Source organism: Oncorhynchus masou, chromosome 13 (assembly GCF_036934945.1).
Source record: "Oncorhynchus masou masou isolate Uvic2021 chromosome 13, UVic_Omas_1.1, whole genome shotgun sequence".
Classification (NCBI taxonomy): domain Eukaryota; kingdom Metazoa; phylum Chordata; class Actinopteri; order Salmoniformes; family Salmonidae; genus Oncorhynchus; species Oncorhynchus masou.
In genome coordinates this window covers 10968931-10984398 of record NC_088224.1, presented here as the reverse complement: position 1 = coordinate 10984398, position 15468 = coordinate 10968931, and the positions used below count along the sequence as shown (strand labels likewise).

General features: G+C 48.2%; 1 protein-coding gene across 2 annotated transcripts in view; it reads right to left on the bottom strand.

The window, feature by feature from the left end:
* Window positions 1-15468, bottom strand: part of LOC135551725 (protein eva-1 homolog B-like) — a 56503-nt gene that overhangs the window by 8355 nt on the left and 32680 nt on the right. Inside the window, exons 2-3 of one of the 2 annotated variants that reach the window (XM_064982922.1) lie at window positions 14649-14787; window positions 1283-1571 (exon numbers count right to left, since the gene is read on the bottom strand). The gene's annotated coding sequence lies outside the window, so the exon portion shown is untranslated. The remainder of the gene's footprint in view (window positions 1-1282; window positions 1572-14648; window positions 14788-15468) is intronic. The other variant, XM_064982921.1, reaches the window with a different exon arrangement.

Sequence of the window (15468 nt, the reverse complement as noted above, 5' to 3'; positions counted from 1 at the left end):
AGTTCAGTTCATTCAAAGACAAACAATGTTTTGATTTAATTAGGCCTTGCATGGCCTCAGTTTTCATTTCCCAAATCCTACAAATGACCACGGTAGTGTTTCCTTGCTATGAGTCAGGCAGATTGAAAAAGGTCCACATTTGGAAGGGTTGATGGCTTCCTTTTTACATTTTGTTTTTTCATATTTTAGAAGCATTTCTGTACTTGTGGGCATGTGTTGGCATCTTGAAATGTAATCCCTTATAAACACATTCTACTCCCTGTGGATTCCCCTTCCTGTCCCTCTCTTTCTTCCCCCCCAAGGCACATTCTCCAGACAGTTTTATCACAAACAACTATAAAACTTTGTCACAGCCAACAAGAAGCAGTACCGTGATAAAAGTTTCTCTCAAAGTCTCAAAATATCTGGCGGCAACATATCAGTGGTAACTGGTGAGAGAAGACACATGTCTCTTCACTCACACAGTTTTACACCTCCAAATAACTTGCACAGGGTCAACAGCTGTGATTGTTTATATACCTCATAAACCGCTCTTGCCTTCAACCCGACACATTTCCTGCTTAGATAATCCAATTGGATTCAAACAATGAAATTCTAAAACTTTGCATTTATAGGTATTATTCTTATCATTGGTGCCTTGAAACAGATATCAGCTTACAACACAGTAACTTGGAGGGATGAGGTGATTCTGTTGCCATAATACAACAAACATAATGACAACAAAAAACGCCAAAAGCGCTGGTGTTGTTTAACAACATACATGTGTGTCAGGCCGGGAGACGGACGGCTCTCATCCGATTGCTGTGTTAAGTGTGTAGAGGATGTCTAGGCGCTATGGCTCTCTGGCTCTCTGGCTCTCTGCCATACCTGCTACTGAGCCTATAAAGTGTTTTTATAGTCTGTCATTATAAAGCACAGACATTAATATGAGGAGCAGTCTACTAATAAACCTCCATGCCATCGTGTTACTTCCAGTGTACAGGATCACTTTATTAGGTAAGCTAATAAAGTTATTTCCTAAATTGTTAGGAAACCAATATTTTCCATGGAAAACATCAAATGTAAAAAGGCAAGACAAATAAAGCATCATCACCATGCAATCATCATCATCATCATCATCATTCCAGGTCGCAATTGTAAATGAGAACTTGTTCTCAACTTGCCTACCTGGTTAAATAAAGGTGAAATAAATAAATAAAAATCATCATGAGGACATCAACAGTAGGACCTACCGACGGAACTGAAGTGACAAGTGAACGCAAAACTAATCTCACACACTCACCTTAATCTTGATAAAGATACAACAATGATTCTAGAAAGAGCATCTGTCCATCGATCTACGGGTACAGCAAATATCGCAACAGACTGTAATAAAGTGGAGGAGAAACCTGAGGATCCCTGAGGTGTAGAGGAGTAGGAGTCCGATCAGACTGTCGAACTGCAGATCCAACGCTGTAGAGCTGGAAACAGAATCACATAGAGAAAAGTGCTGCTGCCTCTCTCCTCGACATCAGGGCCAGCTGTACACCACAACCAGAAAGAGGACCAGCCAAACCCAGGAGCGAGAGAGGCTGTCAATAGGGAGGTGTTTCCAGAGAGAGGGGGCGAGCGAGAGAGAGACAGAGAGAGGGAGCGAGCGAGAGAGTGAGGGAGGGTGGGGCCTGATTAGTATTTAGCAACTTTATAACATTAAACAAACACACAACAAAAATCAAAACACAGTTAAATGGATTACGAGTAAACCCCAAAACGGATTGTGAGCAAACCCCAAAACACCCTAGAATGGCTTTCCCAAATCCTCATACACTATTTACTCTGAGGTATGCTTGTGCTGTAGTGAGTGTCCCTATTTGTCAGGGTCTCACTGCTCACCAAGACATGGGCCTGTAACTGTATGATGAATGGTGATCTCCGCTGTGGGCCATGCCACAGTGCGGTAGCTCTGTTCAGTGTTTAGCCAGGAGGGTGGAACAGGAAATAGCTAGTAGACTACTGTTGGCACAGGGCTTTGGTGTGCTGCTGATCTGGGAGGGACTGACCGGGGATTAAACAACCTCCGTGTTGTGGTCTCTGGGGCTCCGTCCCAAATGGCACCCTACTCCCTATACAGTCCACTACTTCTGACCAGAATAGGGAATAGGGTGCCATTTGGAACAGACAAAGGGTTTTGGGGATTCAACGATATGTCTCTGGCAAGGTCTATATAAACCGTTTCACACCAGCAGGAGAAGTCTGAGACAGAAAATATAAAAGCCGGTTGTCAGTGTAAATCATAAAAGTTGTTTATGCGGTTATATTGTGTAAACCATAGACGTACATCACATTACGAAATCAGTGAATACACATTGTTTATTATTCTGAAGGGGCTTTTACAACCAAAAAACTGAATTTTGAATTCCTCTAAAGAGCTATTCTGAGCTAAACAGTGTTGATGTGGCAGTCAGTCTAATGGCTTCAAAAGCAGTTATTATGTGGTCGATGTCACTGTGAGGTTTCTCAAGGCTGGTCTTAGAGAAAACATTTGTGTTTTAAAAAGAAGTCTCAAACCCAAATCACACCACAGGTCCCTGACTAACAATGATAGAACTGCACAGGGGAATTCCTGAGAGCCACTGGTGTAACTATACTCTTTATTTACCACATCCCATAGGGAAAAATTGACCCCGGCTGTATTCAACTAGGCTTTGTACTACACTCTATACACGTACCAGGCTGGTCACGGTGCTTGGGACAGTCCATCTTCTTCTCCTGCTGCCACCGCCTGTGTTTTGTCAGGCCTGTCCTCTTCTTGACACTGCTAAGCAATAACATTCCCCTTTCTGAAATTCCTCAAATTCCCAAACCCTCTCTACTGCCATAGAATTATTCCGTCCTCTTGCTGCTCAATGCCATTGGCCACAAGACGTTCCATCCTGGTTCCGTGACCACCAGTCCACCAATCACAGTTAAGAATGACCCAAAAGGCTTGCATGAGAGGGCTCTATTTGTGATAGGGAGTGTTGAGCCCTGTTTGTTTGTCCCTCCTCCAGTCTGGTATTGATCATGAGTAATGTGTTCCACCCTACAGACTGGTATTGATCATGAATATTGTGTTCCATCCTACAGTCTGGTATTGATCATGAATAATGTGTTCCCTCCTACAGACTGGTATTGATCATGAATAATGTGTTCCCTCCTACAGACTGGTATTGATCATGAATAATGTGTTCCCTCCTACAGACTGGTATTGATCATGAATAATGTGTTCCCTCCTACAGACTGGTATTGATCATGAATAATGTGTTCCCTCCTACAGACTGGTATTGATCATGAATAATGTGTTCCCTCCTACAGACTGGTATTGATCATGAATAATGTGTTCCATCCAACAGTCTGGTGTTGATCATGAATTATGTGTTCCCTGGATGGCCTGGCGGGTGGGAGAGACCAGCCCAGTCATGAACCTAGAGCTGGTTCCTCACATAAAAGACGGGCATCGTGGTCTCTACCAAGCCAAGGCTGCTGGTCATGATTTCATCCTAAATGGAGCGCTATATACTTTTGACCAGGGCCCTTAAAGTGCACTACAAAGGGAATAGGTGGTCATTTGAGACACAGTACATGTTCATGTCCAGTAGAGAAAAAACTCTCACTATGGTGTCGTGCAGGAATATTCAAACTGTGGTGCACGGAAATATTTACAATGAAAATAAGTGCATTTTCCCCCCAAAGTATATATTTTTTTAGGAAATCACTAGTGACAGAATCAATGTATTTTTTTTGAGGAAATCACTAGTGACAGAATCAATGTATTTAAAAAAAGACATATTTACAATATTAAATAAAACAATATTTTTTTTCTATTGATGTCAACTTTATTTCTGAATGAAATAAATATAAAATAAATTGAGGGCTAACCTTTTTAAAACAGCTAAACAGCTGTTTTTAGATAACATATGATGAGGGGTCCCTGGGTCACCGGTTTGCCTTGGCAGGGGTCTCTGGACAAGAAAAGACCTCTGGTGTAGAGTATGAGGGAGTTTTATTCAACTGAACCGCGCCTGGCCCGGGATGTGAACGGACAAAAGCAGTGAAGGAGGAAAGCCCTTGTCAAATGGAACAGTAAGCTATGCCGATCTGTCATATCAACAAGGCAGCCTAATGCATTGTTCAGAAACACACAGCACCAGTTAATAGTTTGGACACACCTACTCATTGAAGAGTTTTTCTCTATTTGTACTATTTTCTACATTGTAGAATAATTGTTGCGTCAAAAACGGAACACTCAAAACATGAGCACAATGGCAGGTCTTCCTTTAAAGAACTCCAGGCCTCAAGTGTTATGAACTTGAGTGAAGACCCAAACGCGGTTTTAACAGAAAACAGAGTTCTTTAATAAAAAACAGGAATGGCATAAATCCTCTTCCAACGTAGTCAATGGAACAAAAGAACGTAGTATAATGCAGGTTGCACCTGCCATGCAGACTCCGACAGGACAGGACAAGGTGGAAGCAAACGAGACGACAGCTTGCTTCTGGCATCAAAAAACACAAACAAGAATCAGACACTGAAAGTAGCAGGAACAGAGAAAGAAATAGAGACCTAATCAGAGGGGGAAGAGAGAACAGGTGGGGAAAGAGAGAATGAGCTAGTTAGGGGAAATGTAGAACAGCTGAGGGATGAGAGACAGAGAAGGTAACCTAAAAAGACCAGCAGAGAGAGAGAATGAAGAGAAAGGACAGGAACAGACATAACAAGACATGACAGTACCCCCCACTCACCGAGCGCCTCCTGGCGCACTCGAGGAGGAAACCTGGCGGCAACGGAGGAAATCATCGATCAGCGAACGGTCCAGCACGTCCCGAGAGGGAACCCAACTCCTCTCCTCAGGACCGTACCCCTCCCAATCCACTAGGTACTGATGACCACGGCCCCGAGGGCGCATGTCCAAAATCTTACGAACCCTGTAGATGGGTGCGCCCTCGACAAGGATGGGGGGGGGAGGGACGAGCGGGGGCGCGAAGAACGGGCTTAACACAGGAGACATGGAAGACCGGGTGAACGCGACGAAGATAGCGCGGGAGAAGAAGTCGCACTGCGACAGGATTAATGACCTGGGAAATACGGAACGGACCAATGAACCGCGGGGCCAACTTGCGAGAAGCTGTCTTAAGGGGAAGGTTCTGAGTGGAGAGCCATACTCTCTGACCGCAACAATATCTAGGACTCTTGGTCCTACGCTATTAGCGGCCCTCACAGTCTGCGCCCTATTACGGCAAAGTGCCGACCTGACCCCCTTCCAGGTGCGCTCGCAACGCTGGACAAAAGCCTGAGCGGAGGGGACGCAGGACTCGGCGAGCTGAGATGAGAACAGCGGAGGCTGGTACCCGAGGCTACACTGAAAAGGGGATAGACCGGTAGCAGACGAGGGAAGCGAGTTGTGGGCGTACTCTGCCCAGGGAGCTGTTCTGACCAAGACGCAGGGTTACGAAAAGAAAGACTGCGTAAAATGCGACCAACAGTCTGATTGGCCCGTTCGGCTTGACCGTTAGACTGGGGATGAAAGCCGGACGAGAGACTGACGGAAGCCCCAATCAAACGGCAAAACTCCCTCCAAAATTGAGACGTGAACTGCGGGCCTCTGTCGGAAACGACGTCAGACGGAAGGCCATGAATTCGGAAAACATTCTCGATAATGATCTGAGCCGTCTCCTTAGCAGAAGGGAGCTTATCGAGAGGAATGAAATGAGCCGCCTTAGAGAATCTATCGACAACCGTAAGAATAACTGTCCTCCCCGCTGATGAAGGCAGTCCGGTGATAAAATCTAAAGCGATGTGAGACCACGGTCGAGAGGGAATGGGAAGCGGTCTGAGACGGCCGGCAGGAGGAGAGTTCCCAGATTTAGTCTGCGCGCAGACCGAACAAGCGGCGACAAATCGACGCGCGTCACGTCCCCGAGTGGGCCACCAGAAACGCTGGCGAATGGAAGCGAGCGTACCCCGAACGCCCGGGGTGGCCGGCTAACTTGGCAGAGTGGGCCCACTGAAGAACGGCCGGACGAGTAGGAACGGGAACGAACAGAAGGTTCCTAGGGCAAGCTCGCGGCGACGGAGTGTGAGCGAGTGCTTGCTTTACCTGCCTCTCAATTCCCCAGACAGTCAACCCGACAACACGCCCCTCAGGGAGAATCCCATCGGGGTCGGTGGAGACCTCAGAAGAACTGAAGAGACGAGATAAAGCATCAGGTTTGGTGTTTTTTGAGCCCGGACGATAAGAAATAACAAACTCGAAACGAGCGAAAAACAGAGCCCAACGAGCCTGACGCGCATTAAGTCGTTTGGCTGAACGGATGTACTCAAGGTTCCTATGGTCAGTCCAAACGACAAAAGGAACGGTCGCCCCCTCCAACCACTGTCGCCATTCGCCTAAGGCTAAGCGGATGGCGAGCAGTTCGCGATTACCAACATCATAGTTACGTTCTGACGGCGATAAGCGATGAGAAAAAAACGCGCAAGGATGGACCTTGCCGTCAGAGAGAGAGCGCTGAGAAAGAATGGCTCCCACGCCCACCTCTGACGCGTCAACCTCAACAACAAACTGTCTAGAGATGTCAGGTGTAACAAGAATAGGTGCGGATGTAAAACGATTCTTAAGAAGATCAAAAGCTCCCTGGGCGGAAACGGCCCACTTAAAGCACGTCTTAACAGAAGTAAGGGCTGTGAGAGGAGCTGCCACCTGACCGAAATTACGGATGAAACGACGGTAGAAATTAGCGAAGCCCAGAAAGCGCTGCAGCTCGACGCGTGACTTAGGAACGGGCCAATCAATGACAGCCTGGACCTTAGCGGGATCCATCTTAATGCCCTCAGCGGAAATAACGGAACCGAGAAAAGGGACAGAGGCGGCATGAAAAGTGCACTTCTCAGCCTTCACATAAAGACAGTTCTCCAAAAGGCGCTGGAGGACGCGCCGCACGTGCTGAACATGAATCGAGAGAGACGGTGAAAAAATCAGGATATCGTCCATGTAAACGAAAACAAAAATGTTCAGCATGTCTCTCAGGACGTCGTTAACTAGTGCCTGAAAGACAGCTGGAGCGTTAACGAGGCCGAAAGGAAGAACCCGGTATTCAAAGTGCCCTAACGGAGTGTTAAACGCCGTCTTCCACTCGTCCCCCTCCCTGATGCGCACGAGATGGTAGGCGTTACGAAGGTCCAATTTGGTGAAAAACCTGGCTCCCTGCAGGATCTCGAAGGCTGAAGACATAAGAGGAAGCGGATAACGATTCTTAACTGTTATGTCATTCAGCCTCGATAATCCACGCATGGGCGCAGGGACCCGTCCTTCTTCTGAACAAAAAGAACCCCCGCGCCGGCGGGGAGGAGGAGGAGACTATGGTACCGGCGTCGAGCGAAACCGACAAATAATCCTCGAGAGCCTTACGTTCGGGAGCCGACAGAGAGTATAATCTACCCCGGGGGAGTAGTTCCCGGAAGGAGATCAATACTACAGTCATACGACCGGTGTGGAGGGAGAGAAGTGGCCTTGGAACGACTGAACACCGTGCGCAGATCGTGATACTCCTCCGGCACCCCTGTCAAATCGCCAGGCTCCTCCTGTGAAGAAGAAACAGAGGAAACAGGAGGGATAGCAGACATTAAACAGGTTACATGACAAGAAACATTCCAGGATAGGATAGTATTACTAGACCAATTAATAGAAGGGTTATGGCGCACTAGCCAGGGATGACCCAAAACAACAGGTGTAAAAGGTGAACGAAAAATTAAAAAAGAAATGGTTTCGCTATGATTACCAGAGACAGTGAGGGTTAAAGGCAGCGTCTCACGCTGAATCTTGGGGAGAGAACTACCATCTAAAGCGAACAAGGCCCTGGGCTCCCTAACTGTCTGAGAGGAATGTCATGTTCCCGAGCCCAGGTCTCGTCCATAAAACAGCCCTCCGCCCCAGAGTCTATCAAGGCACTGCAGGAAGCAGATGAACCGGGCCAGCGGAGATGGACCGGAAAGGTAGTGCGTGATCCAGAAGGAGAGGCCTGAGTAGTTGCGCTCACCAGTAGCCCTCCTCTTACTGATGAGCTCTGGCCTTTTACTGGACATGAGGTGACAAAATGACCAGCGGAGCCGCAGTAGAGACAGAGGCGATTGGTGATTCTCCGTTCCCTCTCCTTGGCCGAGATGCGAATACCCCCCAGCTGCATAGGCTCAGCATCCGAGCCGGCGGAGGAGGGTGGCAGTGATGCGGCAGGTGGCAGTGATGTGGAGAGGGGAGCAACGGAGAACGTGAGCTCCTTTCCACGAGCTCGGCGACGAAGATCAAACCGTCGCTCTATGCGAATAGCGAGAGCTATTAAGGAGTCCAGACTGGAAGGAACCTCCCGGGAGAGGATCTCATCCTTAACCTCGACGTGGAGACCCTCCAGAAAACGAGCGAGCAAAGCCGGCTCGTTCCAGTCACTAGAGGCAGCGAGAGTGCGAAACTCAATAGAATAATCCGTTATGGATCTATTCCCCTGACATAGGGAAGACAGGGCCCTGGAAGCCTCCTCGCCAAAAACAGAACGGTCAAAAACCCGTATCATCTCCTCCTTAAAGTCCTGATACTGGTTAATACACTCAGCCCTCGCCTCCCAAACTGCCGTGCCCCACTCACGCGCCCGTCCGGTAAGGAGAGAAATGACGTAGGCGATGCGGGCTGCGCTCCTGGAGTAGGTGTTGGGCTGGAGAGAGAACACCACATCACACTGAGTGAGGAATGAGCGGCACTCAGTGGGCTCCCCAGAGTAACACGGCGGGTTGTTGATCCTGGGCTCCGGAGACTCGGAAACCCTGGAAGTGGGCGGTGGATCGAGGTGGAGTTGGTGAACCCGTCTTGTGAGGCCGGAGACTTGGACGGCCAGGGTCTCAACGGCATGTTGAGCAGCAGACAATTCCTCCTCGTGTCTGCCTAGCATCGCTCCCTGGATCTCGACGGCGGAGTGAAAAGGGTCCGGAGCCGCTGGGTCCATTCTTGGTCTGATTCTTCTGTTATGAACTTGAGTGAAGACCCAAACGCGGTTTTAACAGAAAACAGAGTTCTTTAATAAAAAACAGGAATGGCATAAATCCTCTTCCAACGTAGTCAATGGAACAAAAGAACGTAGTATAATGCAGGTTGCACCTGCCATGCAGACTCCGACAGGACAGGACAAGGTGGAAGCAAACGAGACGACAGCTTGCTTCTGGCATCAAAAAACACAAACAAGAATCAGACACTGAAAGTAGCAGGAACAGAGAAAGAAATAGAGACCTAATCAGAGGGGAAGAGAGAACAGGTGGGGAAAGAGAGAATGAGCTAGTTAGGGGAAATGTAGAACAGCTGAGGGATGAGAGACAGAGAAGGTAACCTAAAAAGACCAGCAGAGAGAGAGAATGAAGAGAAAGGACAGGAACAGACATAACAAGACATGACATCAAGAGGGCAGATAACCCAAAAACACGGATGGAACTAAAAAATTGAGCCAGGATTTCTGGAGGGACTACTTTTACATGCGCACCTGGCAGATAAGCATGGGTATAAAATATTTGGGCTTAGCATTGCATGGGTCCTCAACATACAAACAGCTCATTGTTACATTTACATTTAAGTCATTTGGCAGACGCTCTTATCCAGAGCGACTTACAAATTGGTGAATTCACCTTATGACATCCAGTGGAACAGCCACTTTACAATAGTGCATCTAAATCATTTAAGGGGGTGGGGGTGAGAAGGATTACTTTATCCTATCCTAGGTATTCCTTAAAGAGGTGGGGTTTCAGGTGTCTCCGGAAGGTGGTGATTGACTCCGCTGTCCTGGCGTCGTGAGGGAGTTTGTTCCACCATTGGGGGGTCAGAGCAGCGAAGAATTTTGACTGGGCTGAGCGGGAACTGTACTTCTTCAGTGGTAGGGAGGCGAGCAGGCCAGAGGTGGATGAACGCAGTGCCCTTGTTTGGGTGTAGGGCCTGATCAGAGCCTGGAGGTACTGCGGTGCCGTTCCCCTCACAGCTCCGTAGGCAAGCACCATGGTCTTGTAGCGGATGCGAGCTTCAACTGGAAGCCAGTGGAGAGAGCGGAGGAGCGGGGTGACGTGAGAGAACTTGGGAAGGTTGAACACCAGACGGGCTGCGGCGTTCTGGATGAGTTGTAGGGGTTTAATGGCACAGGCAGGGAGCCCAGCCAACAGCGAGTTGCAGTAATCCAGACGGGAGATGACAAGTGCCTGGATTAGGACCTGCGCCGCTTCCTGTGTGAGGCAGGGTCGTACTCTGAGGATGTTGTAGAGCATGAACCTACAGGAACGGGCCACCGCCTTGATGTTAGTTGAGAACGACAGGGTGTTGTCCAGGATCACGCCAAGGTTCTTAGCGCTCTGGGAGGAGGACACAATGGAGTTGTCAACCGTGATGGCGAGATCATGGAACGGGCAGTCCTTCCCCGGGAGGAAGAGCAGCTCCGTCTTGCCGAGGTTCAGCTTGAGGTGTTGATCCGTCATCCACACTGATATGTCTGCCAGACATGCAGAGATGCGATTCGCCACCTGGTCATCAGAAGGGGGAAAGGAGAAGATTAATTGTGTGTCGTCTGCATAGCAATGATAGGAGAGACCATGTGAGGTTATGACAGAGCCAAGTGACTTGGTGTATAGCGAGAATAGGAGAGGGCCTAGAACAGAGCCCTGGGGGACACCAGTGGTGAGAGCGCGTGGCAAGGAGACAGATTCTCGCCACGCCACCTGGTAGGAGCGACCTGTCAGGTAGGACGCAATCCAAGCGTGGGCCGCGCCGGAGATGCCCAACTCGGAGAGGGTGGAGAGGAGGATCTGATGGTTCACAGTATCGAAGGCAGCCGATAGGTCTAGAAGGATTAGAGCAGAGGAGAGAGAGTTAGCTTTAGCAGTGCGGAGCGCCTCCGTGATACAGAGAAGAGCAGTCTCAGTTGAATGACTAGTCTTGATACCTGACTGATTTGGATCAAGAAGGTCATTCTGAGAGAGATAGCGGGAGAGCTGGCCAAGGACGGCACGTTCAAGAGTTTTGGAGAGAAAAGAAAGAAGGGATACTGGTCTGTAGTTGTTGACATCGGAGGGATCGAGTGTAGGTTTTTTCAGAAGGGGTGCAACTCTCGCTCTCTTGAAGACGGAAGGGACGTAGCCAGCGGTCAGGGATGAGTTGATGATCGAGGTGAGGTAAGGGAGAAGGTCTCCGGAAATGGTCTGGAGAAGAGAGGAGGGGATAGGGTCAAGCGGGCAGGTTGTTGGGCGGCCGGCCGTCACAAGAAGCGAGATTTCATCTGGAGAGAGAGGGGAGAAAGAGGTCAGAGCACAGGGTAGGGCAGTGTGAGCAGAACCAGCGGTGTCGTTTGACTTAGCAAACGAGGATCGGATGTCGTCGACCTTCTTTTCAAAATGGTTGACGAAGTCATCTGCAGAGAGGGAGGAGGGGGAGGGGGAGGAGGATTCAGGAGGGAGGAGAAGGTGGCAAAGAGCTTCCTAGGGTTAGAGGCAGATGCTTGGAATTTAGAGTGGTAGAAAGTGGCTTTAGCAGCAGAGACAGAGGAGGAAAATGTAGAGAGGAGGGAGTGAAAGGATGCCAGGTCCGCAGGAAGGCGAGTTTTCCTCCATTTCCGCTCGGCTGCTCGGAGCCCTGTTCTGTGAGCTCGCAATGAGTCGTCGAGCCACGGAGCGGGAGGGGAGGACCGAGCCGGCCTGGAGGATAGGGGACATAGAGAGTCAAAGGATGCAGAAAGGGAAGAGAGGAGGGTTGAGGAGGCAGAATCAGGAGATAGGTTGGAGAAGGTTTGAGCAGAGGGAAGAGATGATAGGATGGAAGAGGAGAGAGTAGCGGGGGAGAGAGAGCGAAGGTTGGGACGGCGCGATACCATCCGAGTAGGGGCAGTGTGGGAAGTGTTGGATGAGAGCGAGAGGGAAAAGGATACAAGGTAGTGGTCGGAGACTTGGAGGGGAGTTGCAATGAGGTTAGTGGAAGAACAGCATCTAGTAAAGATGAGGTCGAGCGTATTGCCTGCCTTGTGAGTAGGGGGGGAAGGTGAGAGGGTGAGGTCAAAGAGGAGAGGAGTGGAAAGAAGGAGGCAGAGAGGAATGAGTCAAAGGTAGACGTGGGGAGGTTAAAGTCGCCCAGGACTGTGAGAGGTGAGCCGTCCTCAGGAAAGGAGCTTATCAAGGCATCAAGCTCATTGATGAACTCTCCGAGGGAACCTGGAGGGCGATAAATGATAAGGATGTTAAGCTTGAAAGGGCTGGTAACTGTGACAGCATGGAATTCAAAGGAGGCGATAGACAGATGGGTAAGGGAGAAAGAGAGAATGACCACTTGGGAGAGATGAGGATCCCGGTGCCACCACCCCGCTGACCAGAAGCTCTCGGGGTGTGCGAGAACACGTGGGCGGACGAGAGAGAGCAGTAGGAGTAGCAGTGTTATCTGTGGTGATCCATGTTTCCGTCAGTGCCAAGAAGTCGAGGGACTGGAGGGAGGCATAGGCTGAGATGAACTCTGCCTTGTTGGCCGCAGATCGGCAGTTCCAGAGGCTACCGGAGACCTGGAACTCCACGTGGGTCGTGCGCGCTGGGACCACCAGATTAGGGTGGCCGCGGCCACGCGGTGTGGAGCGTTTGTATGGTCTGTGCAGAGAGGAGAGAACAGGGATAGATAGACACATAGTTGACAGGCTACAGAAGAGGCTACGCTAATGCAAAGGAGATTGGAATGACAAGTGGACTACTTCAACCCTAAAGATGCAACTGGTATGTAATGTTTTGAATTATTTATTATGTTGTATCCAGTGCTTAGCACAATTTACATGTTTAACTCTGGGAGAAGTGGTGACTTCTTTTCTGTGGATATTTTCTGACTGCAGAATTAATTGCTTGAAGTGCTAGATTAAATTGTTTAAACATTTACTTTATTCAAAGCCATGCATTGTTTATTGTGTAAAATAATGCATGTTTATTCTCTGTTTAAGGTTATCAACCTATTCCTATTCCCTGATCCTTATTCCTCTGTCATTCAACTACTCTATTCAACAAATCAACTGTTTCAACATATTCAACAAATGGCATCAAAAACACAATTAAAACACTAAAAAGGAATTGAGTCCCTTTGCATCCTTCACGTGTTGAGCAAGCCGTTTGGGCAGAGGTGAAATAATTATAACACCTAGACAACTTGACAATAATAGTGAAGACATCAACTATGAAATAACACATATGGAATCATGTAGTAACCAAAAAATATATATTTTATATTTGAGATTCTTCAAAGGAGCCACCCTTTGCCTTGATGACAGCTTTGCACACTATTGGTATTCTCTTAACCAGCTTCATGAGGTAGTCACCTGGAATGCATTTCAATTAACAGGTGTGCCTTGTTAAAAGAGAATTTGTGGAATTTATTTCCTTCCTAATGAGTTTGAGCCTATCAGTTGTGTTGTGACAAGGTAAGGGGGGGGGGGTATACAGAAGATGGCCCTATTTGGTAAAAGACCAAGTCCATATTATGGCAAGAACAGCTCAAATACGCAAAGAGAAACAACAGTCCATTACTTTAAGACATGAAGGTTAGTTAATCCGGAACATTTCAAGAACTTTGAAAGGTTCTTCAAGTGCAGTCGTAAAAACCATCAATCTAGCTCTCATGAGGACCGCCACAGGAAAGGAAGACCTTACCTCTGCTGCAGAGGATAAGTTCATTAGTTACCAGCCTCAGAAATTGCAGCCCAAATAAATGCTTCAGAGTTCAAGTAACAAACGCAATCTCAACGCAAACTGTTAAGAGGAGACTGTGAATCAGGCCTTCATGGTCGAATTGCTGCAAAGAAACCACTACTAAACGACACCAATAAGAGACTTGATTGGGCCAAGAAACAAGAGCAATGGACATTAGACCAGTGGAAATCTGTCCTTTGGTCTGATGAGTCCAAATTTGAGATTTTTGGTTCTAACCACCGTGTGTTTGTGAGACGCGGAGTAGGTGAACGGATGATGTCCGCATGTGTGGTTCCCACCGTAAAGCATGGAGGAGGAGTGGTAATGGTGTGGGGGTGCTTTGCTGGTGACACTGTCTGATTTATTTAGAATTCAAGGCAGACTTAACCAGCATGGCTACTACAGCATTCTGCAGCGATACGCCATTTAGAATTCAAGGCAGACTTAACCAGCATGGCTACTACAGCATTCTGCAGCGATACGCCATCCCATCTAGTTTGCAAATGTTTTTTCTTTCCCTAGCAGCACCAATTCATTTGATTCAACTAATCAACTCATTATCAAGCCTTTGATTGGTTGAATAAGCGGTGTTAGTGCAAGAGTGAAAAAAAATCTGTGTACCCTTTTGGGTTCCCAGGACCAGGTTTGAGAAACCCTGAAGTAATACAAAATGAAACTTGGTTTGGCCAACGGACCTCGGAGGTAATGGTGAGTCGTGTGCATCAATTGATGACCAGCTGCAGTGTAGTGGATAACCACAGTAACATTAGGCCAAAACTACAATACTGATTGTACAGCTCCCACCCAAACATCACGGTCCGGGGTCAAGATTCCCCTAGGTGCTGATCGAGAATCAGCTTCCCCTCCCCATTCCTATCCTTAAACAATAGTGGGCGAAATGCAAAACTGACCAAAGATCAGCATCAAGGGGAAACTTCACCCTACACCCATCAACACCGTCATAGTTCAGCAAGGTCATCCATCATGGCAGGCGGCCCTGACTGCTTAGTCCCTCTGGTGGTTCAGTCTGTTCAGCGATCCGAGTCAGTTCTGTGTTGAGAGGAAAACAAAACACGTCGTTTGAGGCATATATACACAGGATAATTAAGTACAACTGTTGCTTGACACAGATCTGCTGTTTAGTCTAGTCTTAAAGGGGAAAGGAAACATTAGGCTTTAGAACACCAGCTCACTGTAAATCCTGAAGTGTTTCCATTCCCCTTTAAGAATACAAACCAATGACACATGGTGGTTGTCTTTAGTTTCTCAGTCAGACATCGGGCTGTTGTGTCTCAGTCAGACATCGGGCTGTTGTTTCTCAGTCAGACATCGGGCTGTTGTTTCTCAGTCAGACATCGGGCTGTTGTTTCTCAGTCAGACATCGGGCTGTTGTTTCTCAGTCAGACATCGGGCTGTTGTTTCTCAGTCAGACATCGGGCTGTTGTTTCTCAGTCAGACATCGGGCTGTTGTTTCTCAGTCAGACATCGGGCTGTTGTTTCTCAGTCAGAAATCGGGCTGCTGTTTCTCAGTCAGACATCGGGCTGTTGTTTCTCAGTCAGACATCGGGCTGTTGTTTCTCAGTCAGACATCGGGCTGTTGTTTCTCAGTCAGACATCGGGCTGTTGTTTCTCAGTCAGACATCGGGCTGTTGTTTCTCAGTCAGACATCGGGCTGTTGTTTCTCAGTCAGACATCGGGCTGTTGTTTCTCAGTCAGACATCAGGCTGTTTT